Source organism: Halyomorpha halys, unplaced genomic scaffold (genome assembly GCF_000696795.3).
Source record: "Halyomorpha halys isolate HHAL.00 unplaced genomic scaffold, Hhal_1.1 Scaffold297.1, whole genome shotgun sequence".
NCBI classification, from domain to species: domain Eukaryota; kingdom Metazoa; phylum Arthropoda; class Insecta; order Hemiptera; family Pentatomidae; genus Halyomorpha; species Halyomorpha halys.
The window spans coordinates 1,658,967-1,686,005 of NW_027109687.1; the positions used below are offsets into that span (position 1 = coordinate 1,658,967).

The following is a 27,039-nucleotide window of genomic DNA, read 5'->3' on the forward strand; positions in this document are numbered from 1 at the left end:
GAAAATCGAATAGGTCGGACCATCCTCGAAACGAATTCCACCCTTCGCTACTGATCCTTTGGATTAAAGCAGGGATGTCAATGTCAAAAGGAAATAAATGTTAGTGTTTTAGAGGCTAGATATAGCCACAGGAACCTGTGTTGCAAGCAGGCAAAGGAGAGGGGAAGATAGAAAAAACGGATTAATTGATTAAATTAAAAACAATGTTCCTAAATAGTTAAATAAAATTAATTTATTTTAAAAATTACTATAAAATTTTATAAATAAGTTTTATGTGAGAAAATGAAAATTGACCTCTTAATTCAATCAAATTATAAAAATGAAAATTTACTCAATTTTGAATGGCCTAATAGAGCATAGGGTTTCTACTGTTGTTAGTTTTAACGATAGAGCCCCGAATGAAAATATATATATATATATATATATATATATATATATATATAATTTTTACCGTTATAAACGTATTATAACAATTTTGAATACTAAGTACTCTCACTCGACCGCTAGAACTCGGGTCCTTGGAGTTAGCAACCACGCGCCTTACCCCGGGGCTACGGCGCTCCCTTATGTAGTCTATAACTGTTATTGAACATAGATTTCTTATGGAATTAAAAAAAAAAAAAAAACGGTATTTTTCCTCTTCAGAGAAAAAAAAAAAAAATTAGTTCGAAGCCGATATCATCAATCATTTTCTATATTCATCTGTTCAGCGACGCCCCAACGAACTTTTTTTTTTAATTTGTTTATATTAATTGTTTTGTAAATTTTATATTAATTATACATCGGCATGATACAAACATGTGGAAAGTCCACCCATTGATAGAACCCCAATCTCTCGAAACTTAAATCTACCAAAGTAGTTTTAACGCAAACCTATCTATGTTTCGGTCTACATCTCAGACGTTTACCCGTTCGTTCAGTATTTTCAATGAAGTATGAATTGTACAAATATCTTTTTAAAATAATGATAAAAGTAAGTAAAAGTCTCTATGCCAATAAACATAATCTTTATATATACATTTAATAAGTCGTAAAAATTAAATACAAAATAGAATATATGAAATTTGGTGTAATCAAAGAATTTTTTTTTTTACTTCTAGAAAATTTACCTACAAGTTTGAAGATCTTTCGAATTCGCTGGTTGTAAAAATACTTTTACAGTTGTGAATAAACTTAATAAAGTAAAAAAAAAAAAAAATTTGGTTAACGAAGTTGTTTTGGGATTCTTTATAAAAGTTTTAGTATAATTGTACACATTTAATTTCAGTTATATAAGGTCTTGTTTTATAATTTATATTGAACTATTAACTCCGGGGTCCAGGTTCTAGTTTGGCTGTGGCAGGTTTATTCTGTAACATGAATCTTGGATCTTGACTATCGGTGATTATAAGTTATTATGTACATGCCATCATTTTCTCATTTCAATCATGATGGCATATCATGATTGAAATGAGAAAATTAAGATATGAACCAATATCTAATTTTAGTTATGTGTTAGTTTATTAAATCTGACTTATGTCAGTGGAAAATAATAAATACTAAATGACTTATTTGCGAATCTTACAATTTTTATTAAAAAATACAACTAGATATCTCTTGAGATTTGCCGCTGGGATGGTGTTGCAGTATTTACTACTTCATATCCCTTCCCCAGTCTTCCGTTAAATATTAAAGTTGATTGAGCTGGAAATATTGCCTTGGCACTGGAGGGATTCCTCTCGAGCCCAAAACGAATAAGGGTTGGGAGGAAATCTCGTTGAGCACTTTATAGATCGATCCCTTTCTTATATATGCCATGGAATTTATTTTAAATTTGATTATTCATTATGTAAATTAGATTATTTGAGGTGTCTGATTATAAATGTTTTTATACTCTTTTTAAAATATGTTTTATGACTACCCGACTTTTTAACTTGATCTATTAGCTTGAAAGACAGATTTATTTATTTCCTTATTAAGTGTCCTTTTATAATATTGGTAATTGGTTTTTACCAAACTTCTCATCTCTAGAACATTTTCTTTTTATCTTGAATCGGACACTGTGAGCTCTATATACCAGCTATATAAATCTAGATCACTTGTTATTATAATGAGGTTATGTAAATATTTATGAACAAATAGGTTTACCTATTATTATTGATAAACGTGGCTTTAGCTTCTCCATTGAGCGTTAGCGGTGGTTGTAGGAATGTTTCATTCAATGTCATATATTCCTACGACTAAATTTATTATTTTAAAAAATACTTAATTTTTATCTAACGCCTTTAATGAAAACTTGTACTAACTTTATGCACATTTATCGTAATAAAAAAAAAAGACAAAATGTAACGTATGAGTTCACTGGAAGAAGAATTTTAGTCCATTTTTTGTGAATATTGAGATTCTATTGGTTACCTTGTGACGAGTTATAATTGCTGTCAAATAGTAAACTTATTTCCAGCGATCTTGTTTTACATTTTAGGTAATCTTTACTTTATTTATTTATTTTTTCATCTTATATCCAAGAAATTTTTTTTATCTCAAAAAAATTATTTATTATTTTATGTGATTATATGTAGTGGACTCTTTATATGTACCTACACCTTTTGAAGTGTGATAGAGCTTAACAAAGATTATGGTGCAATTTAAAACCCTTCAAACAATAACAGCTGTGGATTTTGGATATTTATTATTCAAAAGCATTATGTTTTAATTTATTTTAAATGTCTCATTCGATAAAAGCTCTTTGTTCAGAAAAATAGTGAAGTCTAAGAACCTAATGTCTTTTCAGTAAGGAAAATTTACGTTTCAGAGTGAACAAATGGGTTCATTCACCTTTCGGTAGCTTCCCATTCACTTTTCAGTAGAGAGAGAAAGAGGGAAAGCTAATAACATATCGATTTCATGTTAGTAGATGTTTAGATTTTTTGAATTCTCATTTGATTTGAATTTATCTAATCCTTTTACTGTTTTAGTACCTACAAAGTCCATAATTAAGGTTATTAAAATTTATTACTATATAGTACTTACCTCCGTCTATGCGACTGTATTTTATCTCGTTATGTTCTGCATCTAGGGCTGGAAAAACAGGTTATGCGATGAGGGGAGAAATATCAGGGTGACAGTAAAAAAGCAACCGAGGTTATGTCATAAATTTTGTTTGCTAATTTTTTAGGTTTGTGTATATTCTTCCTTTCAGGTTCTAACTATTTTTAATTTGAAGTGCCTGTTTATAAGGGATTATAGAAGAAAAATATATGGAATTATGTGAACAAATGAAACATTTTTGACCAAAGTAAAATAATTTTGAACTTGATTAGGGTTGAATTTGTATGAATCCAGAGTCTTCTTGATCACTGGATCTTATCAATAAGTCCTGAGTTTTCATCGGGCTTAAAAAATAACAAACCAAAGGAAGTTTAATACACTTCTTCTGTATGATATAATAAAATGTAATTAAAATAAATAAAAAAGACAGGAAAATTTATTAATATTATATCTATTAACATACTGATCAGTATGACGTGTCATGTATTGACCCAATGTGTTGTATCAGTACTGCTTGTAAAATGAAGCATTTCTCCATATATATGTTTGGCAATTTTAGTAAAGTTTTTACTTGACAATATATTAAAAAAGTATAATCACACTTTTTTTTTCCTGGTGGTTATTTCGAGAGGAGAAATTTCCTCCCTTCCTTCCTCTTGGTGTATCCGCCACTGTCATCAGTCGCCCTCAAAGGCAAGATAGCAACCCACACCGCCTTGTGCTGAGCGTTGCTCAGATATCTACGGAGTCGAGACTTATTCAATTGGAGTACATAGAAACATTTTTTTTTGGTTGATTATCGTGGTGAAAACAGATCTTAAAACTGACATTTTTAGAATGACTTTATCTCCATTTACTTCATATCTGACGTTTTTAAGACAGAGTGGGAACACAGTTTAGTATTTGATTCAGCCTAGGGTTATTTTTGTTTGGTCATCTTAATTTTATAATATATTTAGAATAAAAACATTTGTTCGTGCAGAGACCTACTGCTCCATATGGCATGATATTTCTTCCATTCATGCATTATTTATTTTTAATGCACTAATTTTGTTAAATTAGTTATGGTTAATTTTCTCAATATATTCAGTTACGCTTTTTCTCAATATAATTTACTTCTTGTCATGTTATGTTATAAACTCTCCCTTTTATTTACAATAAAAAAATCATCTCTTTTTTTTAAGATTATTTTTAAACTAGAGATTGTCTAATAATTCTTTCACCCACTTATAGACTCTTTATACTCTGCCGCTCAAATTCCATGGATGCAGGTAGAAAATTGCTGGATGATATGGTTGGGGGTTCAATCGTTTTACGATAGAGTTTCCTGGAAGGTTCACAGGTAACTTAGTTACTTCTGAGACAGCTGGTGCAGCCCGTGGCTATTGGGTCAGTCCCCTCATTGCCACGTGTAGTGTCGGAGCTTAGTTCCAGTGACCAACTGGATTGACAACGTGTTTAAAGTTCACGTACTTATTTTCTTCTGATATATTTGACTTATTTTTTTAGGAATTCCAAAATTAAGGTAATTATTTCTTTTGATTGATTCATGATTCTTGAAATTATTATTGTAGATAAAAAATATGCCATCGATATTAGTATTTTATGCTTGTATTTAATCAAGATTTATTGGCTAAATGATCGATTTTTTTCTGACTCGTTTTATTGGGTTTCCTGATTAAAAAAAAAATCATCCTCAATTATTTTTTATGAGCTCTTTAATAGTTATTTCACAGTCACGAGGAATATAAATATTTTCTAAGAAAGATCTATTAATACTAATATCTATTATTATTAAAACAGAATTGTTGGCATTCGAATTCCGATCCTAGGCGAGTAAATCTCTTACTTTGAAACACTTCCCAATTTTCAAAATAACCTGTATGCATTTGCTTATTGTTATTGTTTTTCGACATTTAAAAGCAAAAAAAAGTTGTTCCCCAATTTTTCGGAGTCATTATATAAATTATTTTCCTGAACTTTTGCTTCAATTTTTCATAATTTTCTGTTTAAAATTCAGTAAAAATTTAATTAAGAAAAAGAGAATAAACCTACTTCATGCCGTTTTTCGATTTCAGACGCTTTTTAAATATGGTTTGATTTAAAGTCTCCTCTTTCCGTTTTAAACTAATATTTCAAAAGAGTTAGGACCGTCACTCCGCGGGGGTCTTAACGGGGTGGGTCCGTTTTTTTTTTCATTCTATTATTACTGAAGTAAGATAGATAATCGATATAATAATAATGATAATATCGAGATATGAGTCGTAAATATGAATCCACAACATTTTATAAAGTTTAATTAACAAATTATATTTTTATCGTGGGTGAGGTTAAAGGTTGATTAATATAAAATTAATGGCGTCTCTTGAAGATAATAATAATTTAAATTATTGAGTAGAAAAAACAACACAACGTGAATCGACGACGTGAATACTAGACTAGAACGTGCTTCCTTGTTATCAACAAATAATTTTGTTCTGACTATTAAAAATGTAGTGTTTAATTTAATAGTCTAATACTATATACATATATATGCATTCTTCCTGCTTGGTTGTAATTTAGTTCATTAGTAATTTTAGCATCAAAACGTATATGTAATTATTCAGATATTTTATAAAATTACTACCAACGTGAATGAAGACCTTTGTTGTATAGGCTTAACATTTCCTTCTCATTGAAACGATCTATTGATTTAGTCATTTCCTCTTAATGAACCATGAGTAAAACGATCGATCTTCACGCATCATAATCGATTTTTAAAAAAATGAAGTAATTGTTATTTCTCATACTATTAAATTTTTATTACGAATTTATTTTTTTTAAATATACGCGTAACTAGCGTGCTACGTTGACAATGCTCAGATAAATTGTCTTGCGTGAGTCAATCCCATTCCGTTCGTTTCGATTGCATTTCCAATCACGTATACCGGTACGGAAAATGAATTATAAAATATTTTACTGCTTTGATTATCTTATCATTCGAAAATAATTTTATAAGTTGCACATTATTTCTCACAGATATTAAAAATAAAGGAAATGAAACGGAAACCTAGTTCTTGTCAAAATTTTAAAGAATATTCGTCGTGAAATGTTTAAACATTTATTTTAATATAGTTGAATTAATATAATAACCTTTTATTTAAATATTAAATTTAATTGAATTATGTTCACAATAATTTCAAAAAATATATTTGTATCTTTTAAATTATTTTTTGCCTAACCTACGTAATTTTTGTTTCATTATTTATTCTTTATTATTAATTTATTCAGAGGATGAAAAATAATAAGGGAAATGACGATAATATATTTGTATGAAAGTTGATCAAAATTCATGTATTGATTTTACTTCAATATATAATAATTACTCGTTATTATTATGATCAATACATGCATGTAATCAATAATTAACGTAAATGTTAATGAGCCTACCGGGTAATTACTTGTGACGTAATCCTGATAAATGAGGCCCGATTAAAAAAAAAAATGTTATAAAAGAAAAAAATGTTACGTAGGAACAGGGGATGATTAATGATGTAATGTGCTGTCGCGAGTTGGTCGGATCTGGGTCGTACTGCAAAAAACATTCGAGTCGATAAACATTCTTCTCTGGACCATCCCTCTTCTCTAACCCTCCAGCCAAACGGACAATCTCAGATTTTTTTATTTTTAAGGAACATAGAAAAACATTTTATTACGAAGGTGGTTTAGAAATTTGATTTTGTATCATCTGATATTAATAAAATTTTGATTATTGTTGATTTGTCCGAAAAATCTTCCGAATCTTTTCCAATCATTTTCAAAGATCTACTAAAAATATTGGTTTAATTTGAAAAAGTTGGTAATAAAAAATATATACTAATCCGAATAGGAACCTTTGCTTGTATACCATCTTTGTCCGCCCTAATCTATTATCAGGGGGGAAAAATAATAAATTCTTATTCTTATTCAGAAATATTTTCTCAGGTTGACAACAAATTTCTGAATATAAGAGTAGTAATATACATGTATAATATACAGTAGGAAAGCCAAATATGTTAGAATCAATAATTTATAGGATATAACATTGTTGTGGTGAGTAACGAATGAAAAATACATGAAACTGAATTTTAAAATACATGTTTATGTATATCCTTGGTTTTTATGGCAATTATCAAGTTTTACTTTAACTTTCCTATGGGTGTATAAAAGGATTAATTGAGCCTGTGGGAATAATAGTGGCGTAAGTCAGTTTTCAATTATTGCTGGAAATTAAAAAAAGTAGAGCGTATCACATATCAAGTTTCTAAAAGGTTCATTTCGACATCCATAAGTTAATCTTTGAAGCTATTTTTTATAGCTTTTAATATTTTACGGTTTAGTTTACATGTTTTCGTTAGTCTTAACTCAATTCTCAAACAAAACAAAACAAAAAAAAAAAATACATGACAACTGATATTTGCTCCTCAAAAGTAAATATTTACAGGCTTGGCAGATCTGCAAATGTTCAGAAGAGGTTTTTCATGCCGTTGACTGGTCAAGAAAATTATTGGCCAGGAATTAGAAATTAATCCAATTATTGACAATTCCTTCTACCCTGGCATTTTAATGTATTCTTAGTTTTTATCACCTTCTACTTTTATTATTTTACATTTTGTTTCTTCCTGATTAAAAAGTAAAACACGATAGTTCTTATTTTCATTTTTTATTTCCTGGACGTTCCGGGGAGACTTTATATAAAAAAATTAATTTATAATCATAACAGTGTAGTTTGATAAATGTATAGAATAGAAAGGATACTACTGCATTGTTATAGTTATAAATTGAAATTTTACTGTTTTTAGCCCACATCCTCCCTGATGAAGACCTGAAACTCATGTCGAAAAGTCTGCATAAATAAATATATTTTTGTTTATTTATGTTTTTCTATGCTGACCTCCTTGTCTTCTCTAATCAGTAATCTACCGTCAACTATCTACACCTCATTTTAAATTTTACTGTATATTATTGTAAGTGGTAAAATAATAATATTTTCTCTCATATAAGTAATTTTATAATCATTTACATTAATAAATAGTATTTTTTTTTTTAAATTCAAATAAAGAAAGGCTCATATTTATGTACATTCCTTTCCTTTCAAAATAATAAAAAAGAATAAGATGCAAGAAATGTGTTGCACCGTTAGGTGGAACCCCCTCTACCTGCCCGTCAGCTGTTACCTTGATCTGACATTCATTAATTGGACACCTGCTGTGGTACAGTGCCTCACGTCTATTTACTCAAAGCTTTTTATGATCATCTCTTATCGTATTCTAATATTATGGGTGGTGTAATCATTCTTATGCTATGCAAATCTGCACCACTTATTATCTTAAGTGGATGTCTTTTATTTTTTATTACTTTTATTATTGTAATGCAATCTCACCCAGACTATTCCTCCTTAGAATCTCTTCCTGCTAAATAGGTACTTTTTTTAAAATCTCAACAATATTTTACAATAAAATAGGGAATGATTCACACGATAAAACGATGTGTATAAATTTCAGAATTATTTGGTTTTATTTTCAGATGGTCTTGCTGTTTTTTTTTTTTTTTCATCAGCTTGGTTAGAATTGTATTTCGGTCTCACACTTAGTTTGTACAATGTTTTCCCATCCTCATATCATCTGTGAGATGAAACCTTGAAGACCATAGACCAGAAATCCTTTCCCGTTTTCTTTGTTCGTTGGAAATGAAGTCTAATTGTATTTGTTGTAGTTCAATAATATTATAGTGGATTTTCTTATGTTTAATCAAATTTAAAAAAAAACAACATTTAATTTCATACTATAATTAGGGTTATACATTACGAAAATAGAATAAAAAAAATTAATAAGACTTGTATTCTAGAATTGTGGTTTTAATTTCATGTTTAGGAAAGATATAAAAGTTTCGATTTATTTTTCGCTCACAAAGCCATGTTTATTATTATATTATATTATTCTATGCACATTTATCCGAACCTTTAGCCCTATTACTATCCATTCTTACATCCTCTATTGTAAATAATTATATTGGACTTTTGGCAATGGCCAGATTCGCCACTCAAGTCATGAGTATCTACAATATTTTTCAATATTAGTGACGCAATTATGTGAAAAGCGGGCTCTTCCCGATTTCTGCTTTTTCTCCATAAGTTACATCGTCTTCGAGAGAAAATTTCCGTAATTAAAGGGAGAAATGGTATTACATAGTAATTAGCGAGATAGTTTACCAAGCATGTGTAGTTCCATGTCACCAACCTCTCCTTCCATTCAGCTTCCAGTCCGAATCCGTTGTTTAGAAATAGTTTTTTAAAGGGTTTCCGAGATAACTACTTTTTTTTTTTTATACCATACGAATTTAAATTTCTCTACTGAAACTGAATATTTCTCAACTTTGTTGCCATTTTCGGAATTTACAATAAAATAGCAACCTATTTATAGGAAGATATCGCTTCATTAGGCGTTCTTAGCAGCTAAAGCTAAGTTCGTTCTTTTTTGTTTAACGGAGTAAAACTTCCTTGGCCATCAACGCCGTTTATTTCTGATAATATTAAATTTATTATTTTATTTCTGTTTTACACACATGCATTCACGGGCCGCGCTTATGTATGTTTTCAATCTTATTTATACAAGTATTTTCTGTAATGATATGTCAGGTTTTAATCCAAAATTATTGAGGTGTGATATAAAATATGGGCATTCTTGAATGATGTGGTCAATTATTATATTGTTATTACGGTAACATCTTGGCGCCGTGTCTTATGTTATGAGATAGGAATGGCTGAGTCTTGTGTGTCCTATTGTTAGTATAGTCTTCTCTATATTTGTGGAGGAACACCAGGGTCTAGCCAAAGCTTAGTAAACTGGTAAAAATGAATATTTTCTGGAAATACTGGGTAGATTCTCACACTATGAATTTTTGTGATGTGACCTTGGCAGTTAATTAGTTAGTGTTGCTTCACTTCAGCCAATGCATATCCAACTTTGCGAGGCTAGTGGCTTGTTTTCTTTGGAAGAGATATTGAAGTTGGAAATTAAAAAAAACTTTTAACAATACGAATACCTAGTTTTATTCTACTTGGTCCATCTCGTAGGCTTTTCCCACCTCTCTCCCAAAGTGTATCTAAAGTGTATTCTGAAAATGTTATTAGTTTGAAATATTTTTTTTGTTTATAATGTATTATATTATTATTTGGTAGTTTGAGATTTTCCATGAATTATTTCCTTTGTTATTGTTATTACTGGCGGGAAATAAAGGCATAATGACGTCATATTGCATGCACTTGGATGTATGAAATCAATATATGCATTGCGCTGTTGGCGTGCACGCGTTTCGTATGAAAAAAAAAGCAGTTTATATTATAAATTAAGAGGCTCTACATAACAGAAACAATAAACTAAAAAAGTTGAGTTTGAGTTAGAGCTTGATGCTCATGGCATGATCCATAAATAAAGAAATATTTAAAATATTAATAATGCAACTAAACATTATGGGAAGTAGATAGTTGACCGTGTGAAGCAGATTGTAAGAAGATAGTCCGGGTGGTGGTGGATAAGGGAATCAAAATAGTAAAAGAAAACTATTTTAAACTTTTTAATTAACCGCCCTGATTATCTTCCAACAATAAAAATTATTAATTAGAAAAATATATGGTCCTTCATGTATATACCTTCTTGTTATTTACTTTTTGACTTCATTGGTCATCATCCATTTTAATTTAATTTACTTTATATTTTAAGGACTATTTGAGTTGTATTTAATACCAATAAATACTTATTAAAATAGTACTAGGCGATAATTGCTAATTTTTCAGAAATATTTATATAATTTTCTGCTTTAATATATTTTCAACAAACTTTTGGGATTTAATTATTGTTATACTTTGATGTTATTGCATCATCAGATTCCTTATTAAAATTATTGTTATATGCTTAAAAAAGATTAGGCAGCTTTGTGAAATCTGAACTAATTCCCCAGAGCATTATCCGAAGCTTACGGGAGTTTTAGAAGGAAACGATCGTTAAATGGGCAAATCGTAAAACATATTTACTGCACTCTATATAGACTCAGTGGCTATTAAAATTCCTATTCACTTCTGTTCGAAATGAACAGGGGATAATATTGTTCTCGTGAGATCAATTGAGTAATGGCAGTAGCGGTTTGGTCTGGACTATTTTAATGTCTAAATCTTGTGAGTTATGTGCTTGTCTTGCTTTGGTGTGCTGTGTCACGAGAATATTAATTTTTAATAGCCGAAGCCTGTGTATAAGAAAAATAAATCAGTTTAGTTTGGTATTCTCTAAATCATTTGATATTGTTCAATTATAATGTCGTTAATCTTCTTCATTGTCTGCTATATAATTCAGATAAATTATAATATCATATAAAAAATTTTAAGTGTAATCAAATGTTTACAATACGATTAAGATAATTTATTGAGCCATATATTAAACGATTACGTCAGTGAACTATTAATAATGAGTGAAGCACAACTATTTATCAGTCTTGTGCGGTCCTTGTCATAATAAGAATCTTTCATCATGAAAATCGTTTGAGTCTGCTTGTTAAGCCATACGAGACTCAAATTATGATGTAAATGATTTTGTTCGTTAGTTCCGCATCGTTTGATAGCAAATCCTCAAATTTTATTTAATACATTATCAGGCCTACTAAACTAAAGTATAATTGAAAAAAATACTAATATAAAGTTATTTCAAAATTGGAACCTACGCTGGAGAACTGGAGATCATGACTTCACTACAAAAAGAAACTTCATTTACCATAACTAAGACCTATTTCCAAATTTCATTTCAGAATAATAGAAAATCTTAAACATCCTAAATAAAACCGAATTGTATTATAGGACGGCACGAATGATGCTGATCGTAGCTCATGGTGTTATTTCATTAAAGATGTTCTGCCGATAAAATGAAAGCATCATCATGTGATTTATAAGTAAAAAGTAAATCATTTTTTTAAAATTGTTTAATGTATTATATAACCTATTTTTGTAAATAGTTTCTGTTTCGATAATTTTACTCTCTCCGCTTTTTGAGGATCTACTGAGGTTGTTATTTATTGGACTTATTTAAACCCTGCGGAAGCAAAAAGTCCGATGAAGTCCCTACTGTTTCATTTCTTGCAAATATTTGAGTTCTAAAAGCTGTGCGGTCATGTCGCAGTTCTATTTTTATTTTATGCAAACTGTCGTGTTTAATTGTTCAAATTTACTTTTGTTATCTAAATATCTGCGCAAGTTTAACAGTGTAACATCTCAAAAATTTGTTATTTTGAGATATACATGTAATCCTACCAATAAGGGTAAGATATATATATATATATATATATACAGTAAAACATATGTCATAAAATCTAGGTAAGAAAATAATAATATTTTGAGATATTACAGTTTTAAATTCTATAGATCTTACCCTTATTGCTATATAAGCTATAAGCTCACATGCATATCTCAGAATACCAACTTTTGATGTTACACTGTTGAACTGGGGCAGCAATATATTATACTGTCTGTTAAATAATTTTTGATTTTAAGAACTTTTAATTCGAAAATAAAATTTATTTAAATTTTTATGAAATATTTTTTTCTGATGATGAATGAATGTGGATTTTTTTTTAATCAGCTGTAACCATTGTGTAACGTTTCCCACATTTTTGATCACTGTGATTGTACCTTCCCTATTAAAAAAAAAAAAAGCAATTATAACTCGCTTCCTGGACATATGTGACATAAGGGGGAGGATCTAGAGGTAACCCACCTATTCTAACCATAGCAGGAGTCAAGTTTTCATTAAGTTGACCCAGCAGGCCGGATTCGAACTGGCGCCGCCGTTGTTCTCAGGTTGTAAAGACCTGCACCTCAACCACCTGAGACATGGACGGCCCGTAAAAAAACAAAAAAAAATCTTATACTATGAAACCTCTCCTAATGGACAGGTCACTGTAAAGAACAATTCTCTCTATGAACACTTTTAAAATGTCCCGGTCAGTATATAAAGGAATTTAAACACTTAGTAACAGATATCCATCTAGCGAATACGTGTAGCTTAATTTTCGTCTTCAAAAGATAAATTGAACCTCTGAACTGACACTAACAAAAAATTTCGAAAATTAAGGAAAGTATTTTAGATTATTTGGTTTTGTTATAAATACATATTTTGAAGCTATTGCTGTTTATTAACAAAACTTAAAAACCAAAATACCCTCATCACATCAAAGAATTAAATCTTTATTGTTCTTCTATGCAAATGGTTACCAACCGATGGTTCGTGGACCATAGGCAGTGGGCCGTGGGAGGTTTATTTTATGAGGACTTATTTTTAGAACTGCTCCTTAACTTTTTGGGGGGTTTCAATGTTAGTTGATGGGTTTTAATATACAAATACACTTTCAAAGTGTCTAGAAATGCGTTTTGAAGGTTCCCGATTTTCGTAATTCTGCCCGAGGTCGGTTAGTGGAAGTGGTCCGGACATGGATCAATTTATGCTTGAGTGGTCGGCATACTTTTTTGGGTTTGGAGCCACTGTTCTGTACAGTAAAGCCTGTTGAACCACCAAGTTCTTCCCCTGGGGTTACACGTACCACTCTTTTGGAAGCCTTAGAGCATAAAACAAGACGATTCGATTTTCTCAGCTATTCAGCTTGAGAAAAGTGTTGATTTGCAAGGTTGATATCGTAATTGCTTGAACACATTGTAAGATACCAAATTAAGGACAGATATGTAATAGAAAAGCGCTTAAGACATTAAATCTGGCGAACTGAATTTCATGTTGGTTAAGTTTTTCGGGTCGTATTATACAAATCAACAACCATCAAATCCAGAAATAAATGCATGTATGTAAAATTGAATTTTAATATGCTTATGTTTGAACAGTTTTTCTTTAAATGTTGGATCGATACCTATATATTTTTTTAAATAGAATTCTATGGTTTTCTTTGACATTCAAGTTGAAAAAAGAAAGTAGTAAAAATAACCTAGTTAAACATTTAATTGATAGCTGACGAAGAAGAATGACCATTGGCTATGAATAAGTGTTTTTTTTATTGTTAGTACGTCTTTTTATGTGTAACATGTATTTTACATCGCGTTTTGTGACATGGGATCGACCAGGGATTGTTTGTTTTTTATTTGCTCACAAAGGCATAAAATCCTTGGATCATTATTATTTGATTGTTTTCATTGAGAATTATTCATAATGGTTTCTAAAATCCTCAGTTAATGAAAAAGATTAAATAAAAAAAAAAATACTGAAAAACATTTTTAATCAATAAATCAGTATTTAGCGAAAATATTCTGAAAGGAGCAATACCTTAGATGATATAAGAAGTGGTATTAATTTTTTATTTAAATAAAGATTTGAAGATTGTTAATTGAATGTATCAGCTTAAAATAACCAACAAATAATTATTATAAGAAATCTTGGTTACAAGGCCTATTTACTTAGTTAAGAACTATTTGTTTAAAAAACTATTCGTGGTACTCGTATCAGAATTAACAACTTCATGGTAGCACATTTACATAAAATCCGACTAAATAATGTTATTTGAATCTATTTGAATAATTAAAAGATTGGAGGAATATATTTTTAATTTATATCATATTAGTTGGTTTAATTGATATCATATTAGCATTTAAACTGGGCCTCTGGTGTGTTATTGTTGGTTCAATATCTCCACTGACGCAATAGCTTGATATATGATTTTGTAAATTTATAATTTATCTCAATTACATTGTTAAGCTCGTTTATTAACGTGTGTGTTTCGAACCTTTAATGGTTTATCCACTTCTCTGGCCATTTAGTCAACCAAGATATATTAAATTTAATCTGCACCGCTACAAGCCATAAAGGTCAGGAGTGCAGTACTGTTACAAGACCAACGGTTGTGCTAAGAGGTGATTTTGTCAGACCGCTGATAGTTTTTGTAGAATTTCTTCTTTGAACATTATTTTAGCCTGTGTGGTAGATGTTTGCTGTCGATTTGTCATGGAAATATCTCTAAATTTTATTTATTGCAAAGTGAAGATGTTCATGTATTTCGCTACTTCTAAAACACAATGATACATGACCAATCCCATGTAAATTCTATTTTTATTATTTAGTCAAATGAGGCCTGTTTTGCAAAATCCGTTTTGTCCAATTTTAGAAATTTTATAGGAGCCCAAATATACTATTATACGCGAATTTGTAAAAAAACCAAATGTTTTTTCAGGGCTACTGACGTGTTGAAAAGTGGTTTGTATGAAAAAGTATTTGAGGTCTTATTATCTTGCCTTTGAATTATTGGGTTCTGAACAATTAGTTGGTTTTATCATAAAAATCGATTCAAAAGAATTGAAATAATTCAAAGAATATATTTTTAATCTTGTTTCTCTTGTACACCATTACAATTTTAAATGTTTAATGAACTTAAAAGTTACAGAAAAAGTAAAATAAAAAAGAAACACAATTTTGGTTTTATAATAAAAGCGTATATTTTTGTGGAAATAAAACTTTTTTTTTTTAATTCGTTCTATGAATTTTAATTTTGTCTTATAGCTGTTTCATTAAAATTTATTAACGAATCAAAGTACTGCAATAAAAGGGTCAGATGTTGTTTTAGATTGATTTTTCACTTAAATATTTTTTTTAACATAACACGCGAAATTGATTAGTTTAAAATTTAAAACAGGAACACGGGTTGAAAATATTTAGTATGAAGATAAGAAATATAGCTTTTTTGCTTGTTATATATTTGGATAATAGGATTGGTCAAAAGAATATTACAACAGATATTAGAAAAAAAAGTTATAATTATTATTCAATGATTTTATTAACACATATTAAGGATTCATAGCAGTTATTAAGTAAGATTGTGATATTTGCATATTTTCCAAGAATGGCTATGTTTCATATCACACCTTAGGATAAAATCGGATATTTCAAAAACCCTCAGAGACGTTAATAAATAGATAATAATAAAATAATAAAATTAGTATTTCAGTTTTTAAAATCTAAAGGTTTACTGACACAAATATAACATCAAATATACAAATAAAAAAAAAAATTAAACAAAAGTAAGCAAAATTAAATAAGGTTTAAATGGCGTTAGTGATCAATAATGTTTTACGCCACTAAACAATAACAAACAAGTTAGGTTGTGTTATTTTTAAAGAATATCTTGAGGATAGAGGAATACTCCGAAACCTTTGGAGAAACTAATCTATTAAAAGAAAAGAACAAAGCATTGTTCTTTGATCAAAGACTTTTATACAATAAATTGAATCCTATTCTTTCCTAAAAAAAAATCAGAAATTAAATTAGTAAATTTATTTATTGACATTTACGATTGTATCCAAATAAATCGAGTAAATTCGATATTAGATTATAATGGTGTGATACAGGGATGTGGAGAAACTACCCATTGCTAGCACTCTAATAACATTTTTACATTAGAAGGTCTCAAGACCATCTACTTTTGAGGCTTCTGAAGTTGTCAGGAAAGGAAGAGGAAAGGTTAGAAACTAGTGGTTTTGGATAGTTAGGGAGTTTATAATGGAAGGATTGATTTTTTGTTCGGGTGAGATCGGTTACATACAGAACCGACATTGAACCGAGAGCATTGAAAACTTTTTGATGGATTTTGGATTTTAAGGATTGTATTAGTAAATTTGTTGATTTTTTTTATTGTTCATCTGGTTATAAATGGATTTAAATCGGTGGGTATCTCAGACACGATTTTGTTGCAAAAAATTACTCTAAAAATGTATTTGCCAGGATTTGGTGTGACATATCTGAAATTAATAGTATGTTGTCGAGGAAAATAGAAGGGCATGTTTAATTTTGATGAGACAATGTGATGTTTTAAGAATCACGTTTCGTGATTTCATCGGTTTTTCCAGAATTCAAATATAAAGCGATTGTTTAACATCAAAACTTGTTTTTGATGACTTATTTCCTCGTTGCTCATTAATGAGGAAGGAGCCAATGGCTGAAGGAGTGAAAGGTGAAAACGTAAAATGTGGTGAAGGTAGGCTTCTTGGACAAAGGAGTTTAAAAATAGACATTTAAAAGTTATTTAAAGAGGTAGTTTGTGTTCTATTACTCCTGTTAAAACATGTTAACAGGCAAGAAAGGTAAAAAAGGGAACGTTAAAGCTATTTTGATGTTTTAATTTGTTCATAACTTCTCTATGTTATTTTAATTGATTTAATTTCTTTATTTGTTATCGTTTCTTGTCAGTTGCTTGGTCCGACTAAATACAGAATTACACTCTGAGTCATAGTTCACACCACCTCAGATAGGCGCTGCATCTAGTGATAAACTTCTATTTTAGTCGTCTGGAACTATTCCTATTTAATTCAGCTATCTTCCATGATAGCACTTTTCATTTTCACTACTAGTTCTCATTCAAATTTCATTCATTAAAGAATGAATATTTGATATTTAAATAAATAAATCAGTAACATTCAAAATTAATCTAATGTATTGCCTTGATTGAAATTATAAATTAGAAAATATTATAAAACAATTTTACTGGATATGTATATATTTTCTAAGTTAATTGTATATGTTTTTCTTTCTTTTCTTACGTCGGCCCAAGACTCCCGTTGGAGTCCTACACTGGATAATTGTATATCCAACGACTTATAAAATATTAGTATATTTGTGGTCAACCTATTTCAAAAAAGAAAAGTCGTTAGAAATTGAGATTGCATTGTTAAGCGGGTATATATCTGGTGTGTGACATAAATCTTTTGTTAACATTGACTTACGGAAAGTGCCAGTTTAAAGAAGATGGCTACGAGACCTGCTAGTTTAGTGTAAAAACGTCATTAGAATGCTCTACACGCCTGGATCACTCCATTATAACTGAGATCAAATTTACTGAATGTATTATAATGTACAGTTGTAAATTTCAATAAATATATTTTTAAAAAAATGTTATGTGGTTTTTGAAATCAGATTGTTCTTTTAGAAATAGTCTAACGGTGCTTCAATACGGATTTTTCGAAAACGTTTTCTCTATAATACCTTCGTGTTTATTTGAAAAAAATCAAGACCTCTCATTCTTAGTTATAATAAACATAAATAAAAAATATAGAATTTTATGAATAACTAAAAAAAAAAAAAAAAAAAAAAAAAAAATAGAAACTGATAGGAACAGGAAAAGCCGTGGCCGCCCGATTGTTCACGATTGCATTGCAGTTTCGTTATCTTTTTTTTTAAACTTTTATTCTAGACAGGAATAAAATTCATGTGAGTTATTCCTCACTTGAGACTCCCAATATACGAATTTTTATAGCAACAGAAAAATAAAAATTTTTAGTCATAATTTCTACCTTCCATTAGATAATAATTTTTGTTTTTAAATCAAAAAAATATTGATAACTTTAACACAAACCTACAAATTTTCATTAGACGACGTGGGTGGGGGGTGAGTTAAAGTTGTGTGCGCAACGCACCAAATTTTCTTTATGGAGTATTTTTGTAAAAAATTATATACTGTTTATTGCATTATTGGGTAGTGCAGGAACTGAGAAAAAAAAATTGGTTGAATTGTAAAATACTTACTGCCATTAATTCAATTTTGATTTTATTTTCAGAGATATTCAATGTTCATGTCTCGTTGATTCCGTAAAAAAAAATATTAAATTTTATCCATATATACTTTTACTCACGCATGCGCAAATGTATTTTCTTTTCTCACTTCATTCATTTGTTTATTATTTTCGCTTCGAGTTCCTTATTTAATTCACATTTCTTTAATTTTTTTATAATCATCTTAGTTTGCTTTAATATTTCTCTTCTTTTCGTATTGATAGTCTGTTGTTGGCAATTGGATTGGTTGCCTTATTTGCCAATAGCGGTGAGGTGGAGGTTGTCTTGCTCGTTCAGCATTTCTTGCCGTCAGCATGCTCAAGGTTTCCGCCTTATAATAAGGTCCGTTATGAGATTTTGCTGAATCGAGAGGTAGGTGTTGCGTTGTGTCCAATACTTTATTATATATTCAGTTATTTTTTGCAATGCTCTCAAATCTGGTTTTAGTCCGATTCCCCTGATGCCCTGTTTTTATATATCTTGTCAACACTTATTATTAAAAATTCATGAGAAAGTCAATGATGAATGTTTTGTAGATTTATTTTTATTAGGTCAATCAATTGATACCATTAATAAGAGAAAAAATGATAAATTAAAAAATAAAATGATCATAAAAGAGAATTTCTTGAAGCACGTACGTAACACAGAATTAGATTTTTCTAAAATTGTTATCATATATTTTTGAAAAAAAAAATATTCAAACAATTAAAAAAAAAAATTGATTTTTATCTAACTTTACCGTGCGGTTTTTTGTCTCACTCGCTAAATTTATTTGTTTAAAATTATATTCAAATGTATAAATTTATATAATATATAAAAGCATTAAGCAATATATTTTCAATCTCAACAATGGTAACTCACTTGTTAAAATAGATGTTTTACCTTATTATATTTGAGGAATTTTCGTCATACAATTTTAGTTATTTTGGTGACCTAAATTATTATTTAATTGCAATCCATGTTCTAATCCCCTTAAGATATTTTCTATTGGAACAAACATTAAGTTCAAAACACTAATTAATTGGCTTCTGTAACTTTTAATCATTTTATTAATAATTTTTGATACTTTTAAAGGGTTAGATACTGATCTTTTTTTCTAATATTTACATTTCAAATGTGTTGTATGTGTTATTTTTAAACATCACTAATAAATTTGTTCATTTCATATTTCTATAGCCACTATCAGAGGTGAATAAAAAAAAGTTAATGGTTCATTAATAAATATAATTTTTCCATGATCCAAATTTAGCTTGTGGTTTTACAGCAAACGATATTTGCCTGACTATGTTCAATATTTTTAACTTCATAGATACATTTATTAGTTTAATTTTTTTTTAACAAGCAACTTCGTTCAAAAAATAAATATTTAGGTATTGGAAAAATTAAATTTAATGAAAGTGAAATAAAAATAAACGATCAGGGAAAGTTATTTGAATAAAATCGAACTAATAAATATGTTTATGAATTGAATTTAATGGTAGATAATTTTATTATATTTAAAACTAGAGAGTGTGGCGTCCCAGGACAATTTAGTAAAATATTTTGCGTTTTAATAATAAACGAATAAATTTTAGTTTAAATCAATTAGTTTATAATTATATGTATATAAACAAATGTTTAAAATAATAACTCATGACATTTCCAGTATTAGTTTCAAGGAACAGTAATAGTGTTATCAAATATGAAATATCTTTTTGTAGTGAACTTACTTTTAGAGATATATCTAAGTGACGAAAGTTACAGAAAATAAATACTTATACGTTCGCAAGTTTTTTGAGATAGTTACGAGATTTGAATAATATAAATTTTATATCAGTTATTAATAATTTTCAGGTTAACAAAAAAATCTATTCTGACTTCACACACCATTACCATAATCGGTGTGTGAAATAGCTTTTGTGTCAAAGCCATAAATACCATTTCATAAGCATTAATGTTTCGTGATTTATTTTTATATTCCATGTTAATTCATCCGCATCATGTTAAACATAGCGATCAAGCGTTGAGCTTTATTATACGGATATTTGCTAATCGGCTGAAATTTAAAATTTTAATATCTCCGTTTAAATGTTATTATTGTGAATTCGAAATAACAATTATTGGTATGGAGATTGGCCAACCTCATAAAAGGAAATGATCGTTTCTATTTATGTTTTATTTGAGATTTACATGCTTTATAGTGACTAGAATGTGGTAGCTCGTAGAGTACACATAGATACATAGAGTAGGTAGCTCATGGATAAGGCTATAGACTTCTAACTCCAAGGATGTGGGTTCGAATCCGGTTGTGGCACATAATTTTTATCTGTTACCTGTAGCTGTTGGGTCAGACCTGTGGGTTCCGGAGCCCTCCACTCTTGGGGACTCACCCAGGCTTATGAAGTGGATACCCTTAACTGCCTAAAAATCTGGCGGTCGAGTGTGATTTGGTCAAATCACCTTCTTGCACAACAGTTGCTCTAGTAACAGTACTTTCTTACAAAGTACTGCACAGATTTAATTTTTTTTTTTAATAGTGACTAGAATATTTTGTATGATTCATTTTCATGTTTAGTTTAGAATAAAATATAATTTTTTAACCCAATACAGAAAATCAAAAATCCTCTTTGCTTACAAATTAAATTTAACTTGAATTTTAATTTTCAAGAAAGATTTTACCCCGTAAGTTTTAAGTTTCATCTAAAATAAAATAAATTTTGGTTTTTTTTATGAACATCTATACTTTTTACGTATTCTCGCCTGTGTAGTATTCCTGGTGGTGGGTCTGAGTCTTGCTAACAACAAATGATCAATCTAATGATATTTGCTTTAATACAAGCCATCGACATATCGCTGTTTTCCTTGACTAGTGGCACATCTAACAAAAAAAAATTTGTTTTTATTTTGAAATTGACGAGTTTCAAAGTTATTACCGTAAAGGGTAATATTCAATACTTCAATACTCTACAGATTATCCCAGAACTAGTAGGGTTGTCAAATAGTAACCACAGACTATGGTACAGTCATAGAATGCGTTAAATACAAAATAATATATTTTAATTTTTTGTTAGATTTGCCACTATTCTAGAAAAATAACTGTATGTAACATAAAATATGTATAAAAATAACTATCAGATTCTAGTCGTACAGTATATAGATGATTTTTTTAATTAATTGGTTTAATTAGGCTATATTATAATATTTGTTCCAACCACCTAATTTGTCATCATTTGAAGAACCTTGATTCTGGTACATTCAATGTCATCTACGTACATTAGGTAGCATATGCTTATAATGGTAATTCTAATACAACCACCCATAACGCCAATGAGATTATTCACAGGACCGACAAATCGGGTGTGAGCAAACATTACTGCCTTAGTTCTGCAAATATTTTAAGAGGTTCCGTCGTGGTGCCATTTGTCCAAACACAAGATTAAACATATATATTAAATTCGGACATATCCTGACGAGTATTAATAGATTTACCATACCCGCTTCCTCCGATAAACATTAGCAATTTACAATTAAAGAGATATTTTTTGTACGACGAATCAAAAGCAGCATTAAAATCAATAAGCAGATTATTCGACTTGTGACGTTTTTACTGATTTCAATCATAATAATATTTAATAAATTGAAAATATTGTCAACAGTGGAATATGATTTTTGTAGCCCTGTCGTATTTTCGTGCAATATATTATTGTATCCCGTTCAGTATTTTAACTCAAAAACAACAAAGCAGTAAACAATTTGGATATGCAGTCCGATAAGGATATGACCGTGTAATTACTGGCAGTGACTTAAGTACTTTTTTAAGAAGCGGAAAGATTATAGATTGGGCAAAGGCATCAGTATTATTTGAATTTGCTTGTCTTGAGGTGAAAAATAGAAGAGACATTGCAGAATATCATCATTGGAAAAGTTGTGTGTAGGTGACTCATGGCGTGATGGCGGAATCATATTCTGGGGCTTTTCTATTTCTTTGCTTTATGAATATTTAAAATATAAATATGTATTCATAGAACAATGCGCTTCTCTGTCTAAGAAGAATCTGTTTAAATAATAGTACAAGAACCGGGAAGAAAAAAAGGCAGTTATCTCACCCCAATTTTTGATGAAACTTTAATGAAAACTATGTATAATTACTAGTTAAAATTTATGAGTCTGCCAAGTATAGGTAGAGAGGAATAAAAAATGGCGGCTGTTTCAAAACGTTAAAAAAAATGAATTTTTCATTCGGAGCTCTATATCTTTAAAATTATAAAGATTACTAGAAAACCTAAGAGGACATTATTGAAAGCAGAGTAAATTTGCTGAAATATTAGTCCTAATAGAGTTATTTATGTTCAATGGTTCTCGAGATATAGCTTTCTAAAAAGCAATATTTTATAAAAATGTACTGAAAGATTAGTTGTTAGTGTATTTATTTTGAGAAACCTATATCTCAGGAACTATGTGACGTATAGATGTCTATTAGCACTCAAATTAAAGCTAGTTTAATGGACTTTTAAGTAATTTTTTATTGATTTAATAAATCAAACTTATTGTCCGAACAACTATAAATCAATTTATTTTAGCAAATATCATGAAAACTACTACTCCTGCGATGATAAACTTCATAAACTACTTTATAGCCCATTAAACTAGCTTTAATTTGAGTGCTAATAGACATCTAAACGTGAAATGATTTTTGAGATATAGACTTATCAAAATAAATTCACTAATTACTGATCTTTCAATACATTCTGTACAAATTTTTTATGAAATGTTGCTTTTTAAAAAGCTGTATCTCGAGAACTATTTAATGGAAATAACTCTATTAGGACTTAAAAATCTTAATAAATTAAAAACATTCTATTTCCATTCTACATTCTAACATTCTATTTAAGTTGTATTGTCACTTTTATTTTTAACAGAACAATGTTTATACATAAATCTTTGTCAGTATGTGAAATTACACTTTAAACAGCTTATTTATAACAAACTATGATTTAGAAATGTTTAATTGTTTTTTTAAATATAATTTGTTTTAGAATTGATTTATTATTTTCAAATCTATGTATAAAGTAGATTTCTAATGATTTTTTCTCTTTTGTTTTAGGTAAGTGGTGCCGTGTACCACCCGCATTTGGAAGAGCTGGCCTACTCGTTTTCTCATTAGTAGAAAGTACTGCTCTCCATAGAAAGCGGCTTTCTCTCTAGAACAGTTTTGTGGCTGGAAAAGTTTGCGAAAAGTTTTATAATATTTTTAAATCCATTTTTTAAAATTATAATTTGTGAATTGGTGATAAAACTGGATACATTACAACTGTGTTCTTCAAGTTCAAAGTGTTTTTTCGTCATTTTTAAGAATATAAATTTTCTTAACGGACCTGAAATTGTTTGACCTTTATTAAAGCAATGGATCCAGGACTTTGCCCGGACTGTGCTGGCGCCGGCCGAGTTTCCAGATTAGAATACTTGATCCACGACGACATGAACCTCATCCTCTGCGAAGATAACGACTGCAACTTCAACTACAGGGGACAGTTTGTTCTGCGCAATAGGGAGGATTCGCCATTGCCCGCGAAGCTCCTGGACCAACTCTGCTCCGATAGCTGGCCAGCGACGCTCCTCCGGGAACCAAAGCTGAAATATCGTCACTTGATGAAGCTGTTCTGGTTCGTCGAGATGCGGAAGTCTGATGTCTACTGTTGGCTTCAAGAGGAGATAATGAGCATGAGGTACTCGAGGTTAGAGAGGGTCAAGTACCGGCAAGACGCTCAGTACAAGATGACACCCTCGGCCAAGCAGATGCTAGAACTCACTGATGAAGAAGTAGAGATCGGCAAACATGTGATACCCGATTTGAGAAAAATAATTACCACACTTAAGGTTCAATATGAAATTCATCTTTCTAAAACACGAACTTTTATAAGATGATACCAGAAATATGATAAGATTCCAAAAGTACGGTAAGAGGAGGTGCTTGATTTTGTATATGTTCACCATTTAAGATTTTATATGAACTATTACTAAACATTTTAAATGAGGTTCTATTTTTCATATCCGTATCATCCCATGCATATTTTTTTAATGATAATTTATTTTATACAAAAGTGATATTGTGATTCTGCCTATGCATGAGGATAGTACAATATTATAGTGAGAATGATGAATATTCATCTGCCTATTTACGAAGAATAATCTGTTTATGATATTTTAATGTCAAAAGTTACTAAGAATATTTAATTACATATTTTAATTTTCAAATATTTGTTTTCATTATATTTTGTGTGCATGGTGTAATTAAAAAAAAATATTATCATCAGAGAATTCAAATTAGATTTTAATGCAATTTTGTATTTACTTCTTTTCTTTTCCAATATTAAGTGTACATGTATATGTTTGTATAAAAATAAAAGCTGAAGCAATATTTTTAGTTATAATTTTACTAGTTCAGGAAGATTTTTTTTTCAATTTATAAGGAAATAAGTAAAACAGTGGGAAAAAAAGGAAGGAATTTCCTATATTAATTATTAAATATTGAAACATAGTCAAGTTGCGAAACCATTTAATTCTAAATATACAATTTCATCAGAAACAGTGTGCTTAACTACTTTATAGCACTTTAAACTACCTTTAATATGAGTACTAATAGGCATCTATACGTCTCCGAGATATAAATTTCCCACTATAACTTAAACGTAACTTAACGTAAACAGCTCTTTTATAAGATATATTATAAGATATATATTTCTTCTCTATTAGAGTTTCTTGTTCTGTATATAGCTTTAACGATATGGAGTTCCATTGAAAAATGTTTTTTAACGTTTTGAAACAGACGCCATCTTTTATTCCTTCTAACTATATTTGACAGATTCATCAATTTTGACTAGTCGAGTAATTACACATAGTTATCATTAATTTAATTAAACTTCGGGGTGTAATAATTTGAACTGACTTTTTTCTCCTTGCGCTCTTACTACAATGTCATTAGATACTTCATTTCCCAATCTTTTGGTAGTCTGAAGTTATGGAACCTTGAATCCATTGTCATTTCTTTTAAATTACTACTGTTATCTATATTTCACAGTCTACTTGTTTTGGAGGTTGTCATTTTTGAACGGTGACACTGATGTTCACTTCACAGCCAGGATATCTGATCTCGGTAAAACCCTATTAATTAGTCTGTTACACATTTCTTCTTGCCATGTTCGGGTTTGACTGAAATGTCATACATTACGTTCTAACAAACCCTTTATCGAATATTGATCGGAATATCATAGTAATAAAATCACAAAATTTTTTTGTTAAAAGAGTGTTAAGTAACAATAATATGTAATAATTAAAATACCAATGAACCCTTACAAAAAGGAGTATCCAAATAAATTTTTTTTAGTTAAATGCAATACAATAAATTTTGAGTTGGAGATTAGTTTAGTAAATTATGTGGGAATGTTATAGTCGATTCCTTAGAAATATTTATTTTTAAAATCCATCATTTTATAATTTTTTATTAACCTCATTTATTAATGAAACTTATCTTTAATCTTTCATGGTAACATTCCCATCTTCAGAACAATTGTCCAATTTATATGGCACTCCATTCCACTTATATTTCGTCATCAATTATATATATTTTCATAGTCATAAATAATTATAAAAATCCAGCAGTAGTTCGCATCTTCTGTCACATTATTTTACATATAACTTGTACTGGCACAGTCCTGAATTATCTAAATTCCGTAAGCCTATTGTTAAAACTCAATTCTTCAAAAATAGGCATGAAATTTCATTCCTATGGACGTAGCACGATTCTTTAAGAAAATATAAATAGGCTGTTTGTAGTTGAGGCGTTGCCTAAGCAACCTCGTAACTGCAGCAGCGCAAGTTCGAATCCGACTTTGTGGGATATAGTTGACTTTTATTTCGAGGCGGTCTATCCATGTATTAAAACTCAAATCTTCAGTAATAAGTAATAACTTTTAGTCGTATGGACGTAGAACGATTCTTAAAGGAAGTACAAACCAGTTATATAAGAAAAAGTTTGAAATACAACCCAAGAAGGATGGAACATTTGACACTCAAGTATTGTTTTTTTTGTAAGGGTTTTCCTTATCCACTTCATAGAATCTGGGTGTGTCCCATGAGGGACCAATCAAGTTAATGGATTATTTAGTGAATTACAAGTTGGTAGAAGTGACTTTTCGATTATAGCGATAACAAATTATATCAGCTACATATTGAATACTATTTGATAAAGAATAAATTCAATGAATCAGGTTTCCATTGCAACTTATCACGTTTTTGGTATTAATTCTTAAACAAGGAATGAAATGATATTAATTTTTAAAAAAAGGAAGTGCTGGTCACGTTCACCTCAGCTATTTACGAGGTTGGAGGCCTCCTTTTTGCCGAAACTGGGTTTGTTCTTCTTAACCCATCGACAATA

At 29.6% G+C, this 27,039-nt stretch overlaps 1 long non-coding RNA gene across 1 annotated transcript in view; it reads left to right on the plus strand.

The window, feature by feature from the left end:
* Nucleotides 1-25,020, plus strand: part of LOC136795008 (uncharacterized) — a 50,436-nt gene extending 25,416 nt beyond the window's left edge. Inside the window, exon 2 of the long non-coding RNA XR_010843577.1 lies at nt 23,707-25,020. This is a non-coding gene — a long non-coding RNA (uncharacterized lncRNA). The remainder of the gene's footprint in view (nt 1-23,706) is intronic.
* Nucleotides 25,021-27,039: the final 2,019 nt, after the last annotated feature.